The sequence below is a fragment of the Nuphar pumila genome, chromosome 9 (genome assembly GCF_984573655.1).
Source record: "Nuphar pumila chromosome 9, dmNupPumi1.hap1.1, whole genome shotgun sequence".
NCBI lineage: Eukaryota > Viridiplantae > Streptophyta > Magnoliopsida > Nymphaeales > Nymphaeaceae > Nuphar > Nuphar pumila.
The window spans coordinates 91,577,670-91,586,055 of NC_143257.1; positions in this window are offsets into that span (position 1 = coordinate 91,577,670).

An 8,386-nucleotide genomic window follows, 5' to 3' on the forward strand; every position below is an offset into this window, starting at 1 on the left:
ATGTTTCTAAAAGCATGCTTTGGAGCTCCAAGTGGTACAATTGGAAAGCCAAAAGATCTACAGTAACATGGTTGTACTGAAGTTTTCATGAGGAAAGGAACTTTTACCTTGTCTAACAGGAACCATGAGATGGAAGGCCACAAAGTAAAGCATGAAGCGGAAATTTGAAAACGCAGTAGTAAAAAATGGATGAGAATCAAGATACAGTGTCAACTTTTCCGAAGCCAAGAAAACAGTCTCAAACTTGTGACCAATCAAATTCCTTCACATCACTAATTTGACCGCCATCAGAACAAAGATAATGAACTTCAAGTATCTAAATATAAAATGAACAAAATGAATGACCTACACCCAATATTTTTTTAATCAAAGCCAATGGTCATTGGGATGCATAAAGAAACAAAAACACGACCATAACCATGAAAAGAAGAAGTTTCCACATGTCTCAAATTCATACCCAGTTGCAGAATTCCATGATATCCAACCAAAAAAATGTACATAAAAAAAAACCCAACAATCTCAATATGCAGAACCAACATCCACTTTCATGAAATAACCCAAATTGGAACCACAAAAGAAAGAAACCCACCATCAAAATCCACCAAAAAAGGAAAACTTTTTTTGTGTCCCCCATTCCTCCCACAATTCTAAAAAACAGAAAGCAGGCACAGAGATATATAATAAGGCAGTCCTCTCCTCCTGACCCACATAACACAATCTCCTAAAAATCCAAGTTAAACACAGTAACACACTGGGTATGGCCCATTCATTTAAAGCTGAAAAAGAGAAAAACAATAACAAAAAGCAAACGAAAGGATATGTCTGGAATAAGATGAATCCCGTGCGCAGATAAAAATACAAAAACAAGATTTACCATCTTTTTTTTTCTCTCTCTTTTCTCTCTTGCTTTTCTTGTTTCTCTCTCATGAGGGGGGCCTAAAAACATGAGCAAGTTTAAATTCTGGGCACTGTTCCCTTCCTTTCTCCCCCTCATCTTCTCATGGTACCCTGCAATCATCACCACCAACATATCTGGAATCTCTCTGTGCACTCCCTGTTTCAGCAGCCATTGCAGTTCCATGGCAGAGAGCTCAGTACTTTATGTTCTCTCTCTCTCTCTGTCCTTTTCCTTATTTGGAACAAGGATTTTTCAATGAAAAAAAAAAGAAGAAAACTTGGTCAAGCACATTTACATGATTCCAAAAGACCAGCTCTCTGAGGAAGCTCAGAAGAAATGATCATTCACGTCAGTGAAAAACCAGGGTCAGTTTCTGTTTATTGCCAAAATTACCCTTTCATTTGCAGGGAAGTATCTTTTGTACCCTGACCTCTTCTGTTTCAGCTTTCCCTGCCCACGCGCTGCAGCAAAACACTTGCACCCATCCCTTCCCCTCCCTTCTACTGCAGACCAGCAGGCAGGACCCAAAAACATTGATTCTGTAGATATGGATCTGCATGGATCACATCACATGTAGTTTTAACTTGCCCATAGGTTGCTGGACAGTCGGCTAATGCCCATCTAGGGGAGTTGGCTTTTATCTACCACGCACGTATTGTGGGGACGGGATGAAGGTTGCAGATGATATTGCATGATAGTAACATGCTTGATCAGCGGACGTATTTAGTGTTTAATTGTTAACCTATGTTTAGGGGTGGGCATCGGGCCGGGCCTGACCCGCTAATGGAGGGGGTCGAGTGGGCTGGCCTGATCAACGGCCCCGGTTTTGGCCTAGTTCTTAACCAGCTTGAAGAGAAGTCCATGACCCGGCGTGAAGTGGTCCGGGTCCGGCTTGGCCCAGCCTGGCCCAATCTTAAAATGCATAAATGCTTACGGGTTAATGCGAGAATAGCAAATTCTCATACAACTAATTCTTAATTAGTGCAACTAATTAGATAAATAATAATAATTAACAAATAGGAAGTTCCATACAACTAATTAGGTAAATAATAATAGTTACCAAAGTCACTATGTAATAGTTAATTTTAAATTTTTTATATTATTAAAAAAATTAATAAATAACTCAGGCCCATCGAACCAGGACCCAGTGTGTAACAGGCTGAGCCTAAAATCATGGCTCAAACCCGACCATTAATGGGCCGAATCGGCTTGGCTCATCCGGTTGCACACCCCTAACTATGTTATGTTAGGTCATCACAGACAAGACACCAAAGGGACATTCTTGGTCCCAACCTAGTGTTTTGTGAAGATTAACCGTAGAACATTATGTATAATCTTTTTTTATGACCAAGGAAAACCTTCACCCAAAACAGGCTTACCTAACGGGCAGAGAACATTATGCGTAATCAAAATTCATTATCTAATGCCATGAGTGATGCACTCATCTAATGAACGTCCCCAAAGTCAGGTGTTCGAAACTCATGGGTGTATCCTTCGCTGCAGAATCGAAGCTGGGTATATTCTTCAGCGAGCAAGGGGCTCATGGGTCTTTATGCCAATAATTTCGTTCGTTCGTGAGGTTGTTTTCCTCGATTTCTATAAAAAAATCATAATTAAAATTATCAAAACCTGGATATTGTTTGAATTACAAAATCTTGAACAATAATTTTGACAGGCAATTACATTGATGGACACCCCTTTCATTGGAAATATCATTGCTAACCGTAAGCTAGAAAAAATAACAAGCATGGTCAATTTACTGTTGACACTTTTTCCCTTGTCACCTGAAAATTTAAGTGTGGTTTTTCACGAGACAACTTATATGTCGCCTGATGTTTTCAGGCGACAATTTACATGGCGTCTCATTTTTTCAGGTGACACTTACATGGTGCCTGATTTTTTCAGGCAACAACTTAGATAAGTGCTTAGACCAAGGCGTCTAATTTTTCAGGCAACAAAAGGTAAGATCGTTAAGCTAAAAAACAAGTGGTCATGTTTGACATATTTTAAGTAGTGATTTGGCCATGTTAGCCATATTTTTTCTAGCTTCGGCCAAAACAAAGAATAGTTCCAAAAGTGAGTACCGTGTCTACGTCATTGCCACTTTGCCAGTAATTTTAAATTCTTGTGATTATAAAGGTCAAGGGTGCTTAATATGAGATATTAGGAACTATAACACATGCATCTAGGAGTTTTCATAACCAAGGATCTGAGATAGGGATGCAAATCGATCGGGTCGAGGATGGGGGTTTAATGATCTTTGATTGTTCCAACCCGATCCAGACGTGACTCTCCCATGTATTTAACTGAACCGGATCCTATCCGTTTGCATTTCCCTAAGAACCATGGTGCGACCCTTGGTTCTGACATCCCCAGCCACAACCCCTAAACAATGAATATAAGTTGAAAAGCCAAGAAAGAAGACAACCCAAAGTTTTTGTTCATGAACTGTAGTGAACACTGAAACGTTTAGTGTCCACGCTGGTGTCGTGTCATGGTGACACGTTACAAACATGCTGAGTAAACTCTCTTTGTGACATCGATGTTGACTCAATTTGAAGAGGGGGTTTGTGTGTACTCGGTGGGAGAATATCATGCTTTGACTCTTTTTAACTATACATTTTCTACCCTAAGAGTAGGTTACAGAATATGTGAATGATCCTGTGATGACTTGATGCTACAAATGCCCACGTACAATAATTATATCTCATGCTTAGTCCCATCATTGCTGTTACTACGGGGCGCCATGCACATCATCATCAGTGCAGAGTCACCATGGCTAGCAGTTGTCATGTGCAGGATCATTTAAAGTTTTAAACTATAAAGGCCCTCAGTATATTGCTCACTGTGTTAAAAAACTAGGGAAAGCACATTGAGATAGGATAAATTTCAACCATAGAGACCATAGTACACTCTAGCATCCAAGTTGTGGGATTAGGCAAACCATAGGGGGAACTAGCACACTGTTGCATGCAAAGTTGTGGGATATGCATACCAATATCCTGACTCACACACTCTCTATTAGATACAATTAGGGTGCTCCTCAAATCCATAGGAGGGCTATAACCTTTTCCATCCTTGGCTTCTACTCACCAACATTGCCTTTTCTTCAAAAGGGTTTGGTGATTGCTTTACCTACCATCAACAGTATCTTGTTTGGGCCCAATTGCAATGAATAGTTGCTGATACTCACATGCAAGAAGCTGTGGACAAATGGTATATACCGAAGTCATGATATTATATTATCTTTACCTTGGTTTCTAGCAATGTCCCATGATACTCTCTTTCTGAGGTTAAGAGATGCCCTATTATGAAAGCATCTTCATAGCATATTTGCTTTTGATGGTCAAGCTGGGGATAGCCCTCATATTCGAATCTAAGATCAAACTTTTTGCAAATTTATTTGGTTTGCCGATGCTATGCTATCTATCACTATAGATGATACAACTAGAGCGACCATCTTTGAGATTGAGGCTCCCAACATAAGTTTTGCAGCATGGTGATAGCTAGCATATGACACCAACATTATCAATCATCACCATCTATCTCATAAAACGATTATTCACGTGCAACTTTGCATCTCATTGAGTATTTTAGAAAATATTGCCTAAACATGAGTTATTTACAGAAAAAATGCCCAACATCTTGATTATTGCATTTAACCTCGTATTTTATCTTAATCCATTTCAGATGCCGAGAGAGAGAGAGAGAGAGAGAGTCATCGGTGGTGCATGATCAAACCATGCATGATGATAACATAACATTCCTGGCCGTTGAATCCAAATGAAATCCAACAGCCAGGAAACGGGGCATTTAATGCCCCTTTTCACACCCAGCCAGGACCCTAAGGGTAAGTTTGATGCACCGTTCCCAGCGTGATTTGAACGAAAATCATGCTGGGAACGGCGATTTTCAACCAACATTGGACGCAGTGCAAGGGGTTCCGCGCGTCCGTTGCGTCCAATTTACACTGTAATTGTTGATCCACCTCCCCCTTGTTACGAAAAGAACAGGAACGGAGGGAACAAAAGAAAAAAAAATTGTGCATCGACGGGCGTGCCGACAACGGAAGCCCTAATCGTTGAGTCCTATTCTTCTCCTCCGAAATTTCGCAGGATGTCTGAGAGTGTTTTGCCCTCTCTCGACTCTCTGCATGCCATAGTTTTCTGTTGTTCTCCATCCAATCCTCTTCATCGTCTGATTCTTGCATTTGGGAGCCCTAGTTCTCGATCCCCTCCTTCTTGATCGTCCGATTCGTGCAGGTACGCCATTATCTATCCTTCGTCTGTATTTTTTTTGTTTTTTCCCCTGTTTTTCGTTGGTTTTGAGTTTTGAGTTTATACATTCTGGGTTTTTGTTAGTTTTGAGTTTTAATCGATTTTTTGACTCATCATGCCAAAAGTCAGTCATTAAGATGATGATTTTTCTATCTCCAATGACAGATTGAAAATCATCTTTACCAGTTCTAGTTCTAGTTCTAGTTCTAGTGTTGAAGTTGTTTTTGGATCTATTAGTAGGTGTTTGGATGTCAATCCATGACTTGTACATGAACAAGCAGGCTTTGGAACAATCAATGGCACAACAATAGAAGTAAACAAGCAAGTTTTTTGGGAAACTGAGAGCCTCTGTGCAGTTGGAAACTGGTGGCAATGACATTTTGGTCTGTGTTAGCAATGTCGTCACAGAGTTTGGGAGGCTCACTTATTGCGATTGGAGCTATATGAAAATGTCATGGCACTGTTCTGCTACTGGTTTATCACAATTTAACGATCTTCTTAGTTATTATGGGTGCACCGTGCTCAAATGGTGTTAGAAGCTTAATGTTCTCTTTTATCACATTTTAGTTTGATAATCAATGGTGGCGTGCTCTCTCAACTGGTTACATAACCCAGTGGGCTGCTATGTATCCTCAGAAAATAGATGCTCTGTTCTATGCTCATTTTGTCAATGAAGTGAGAGCATTGGCACCTCTTCTGGAGAAATTTAGACCAACAGTTGGAAAGAAGGCCTATATTGTGGTGTCTGGTGGTAGTTTTTGCCTATGTGAAGGCACTGCAGCAAGTGGCCAAGGGCAGGTTGCTGTGAGAGGAGATTCAAGATCTTTGATTTAGCCATTGGTGCTACTGGGGGGATTTCAGATTCTGAGGTGCCCGTCTTGCATGCTGCTTATCCTTATTGAGAAGTTATACAGACCAACTTATCTGCTCCCAAGTTATTGAGAAGTTGATCATGGCCAGTTGTATAGATTTTATCCTTCTGAAAATTATTCATTTTATAATCCTTCATTTTAAACTTGCACGATTCATGATATCTCCAGGATTTGTTATTCTCTTCTCTGATATTTTTGGAAGGCCATTGTGTTGTTGCTCATTACTTTTTTTCTTTTCTGGTGCTGAATTCTGCATCCCGTGGTTACTGAGGATCTGGATTTGTCTCTATATGGTGCCTAATCCACATAATTTACAGAAATACAATTTGATCCTTATTTGGTGCAAAATCCATATTTAGGGCAAAAATGTCATTCAAAATCTATATTCTAGGCAAAAAAAATTATATTTGGGACAAAATTCTATATTCATAGCAAAAAAATCATGATTTTAAATATAATTTCATAATTGGATCCATATTCGGGCAAAAAACCATAATAAATTTGTTAGAACATGTAAAATGGTTGACAAATCGGGTCATACGATCCAAAACGAAGTAATTTGACCCATTATTCTTGACTTGTCCAAGTTGTTCGCACATCGTCATCAAACAACGGATGATTGAAACATAGCATTTGAGTACGATTCAAACAAATGTTGAACTTAGAACAATTGTTACAGAACGAACATAACCAATGCTCTGTTCCGTTCTTTTTATTCATTTCATCCAACCCTGGACAAGCCATCAAACATACCCTAAGGGCACACTCTTTCACTCTCCCTCTCCTTGTCCCTCGCTCTCCCTCTCCCTCTCTATGCGAGTAGGGCATAGAGAGGGGGTTGCAGAAAGAGAGGGAGGCAGACGACGCACCTGTTTTGAGATGGGTTTCAGCGATGGTCAGCGAGGTGGTGTTAGCTACGATAGAACTACAACGGTGGTCAGTGATGCAGTGCCGACGATGATAGATCTTTGGCATAGGGAATGAGAGGGAAACTGGCGATGATAGAGCTCTAATGTATATAGGAAAGGAGAGGGAGACAGAGATGGAGAGCGAGGGACAGGAGAGTAGAGAAGGAAGGAGTGCACCCTTCGGATCCTAGCTGGGTACGAAAAGGGGCATTAAATACTCTTTTTCTTGGCCGTTGGATCCAACGGCCAAGAATGTTATGTTACCGTCATGCATGGTTTGATCATACACTGAAGACTCTCTCTCTCTCTCTCTCTCTCTCTCTCTATATATATATATATATATATATATATATATATATATATATATATATATATATATGAGAAGGAGGGAAATTGTCCTACACCTTTTTCGTTAGGTCTAGTTAGGACTATCTAAAAATCGCACTTTCAAATATTTTTTCCTCAATCTTAACTGTTTGATGTGTTTATATTGCTTATTTACTTAGAAACAAACTTTATTTCAAATTGATTTGATGTAAAAATATAAATATTTTACTATCAAATTTTAGTATAATATCAACCATTGATTTCTTTTACCTATTTAAAATACACATGAGTATAAAAAATCTTAATCAAATAATGTTCTCTATTGAATAAACAATGATAAAACACATCTAATGGCCGGTATCGAGCAAAAAATACTTAAAAATGTGATTTTTGGAGGGTCCTAAAAGGACCTAACGACCTCTCTCTCTCTCTCTCTCTCTATATATATATATATATATATATATATATATGTGTGTGTGTGTGTGTGTGACTAGACAACTAATCTTTTGGTCTTTTGTTAAACAAACCAATAATTAGAGAATTTGTCACCTTTTGGGCTAAACAAAGGTTAACTGATTTGAAGACCAATTGTCTTTCAAACATAACTTATAAAGCAAGTGGTTAATTTCCTTCTTTCCTTCAAATAAAACGAAAAAGCAAGTGATTAAATGTATTAATCGAGATGTTAAGTGATCTTTGTAAATAGTCAGCTTAGGTGGGTTTCTTTTTTTTATTACTCAAGATGAATACAGCAAGGGATTTTAAGTTGCTTTGTGTTTTCAGATGCAGGAACTCTGTATTGGTTCCAGCACCTTGCTGAATCTAAAGACATTGCCTTGGGGGTGCTACAAAGCATAAAAGAGAAAAGGAAACGTACTGGACTTTGAGAAGGATAAAAGTTTACCACAGTAACATCATTATTCTTAAAGTAACTTAAAGCACCATTTACAGCATTCGCTTTCGCCCTCTCTAATCAGGTGCTAGGGCTAGGGTTTTTCCGTGAGCATAGAAGGTCAAGAGTGATACAACTAGGGCTAGGGTTTTTCCGAGACCATGGAAGGTCAGGAGTGATATTTTCTTGTCAGCAAACGAGGTAACCACACC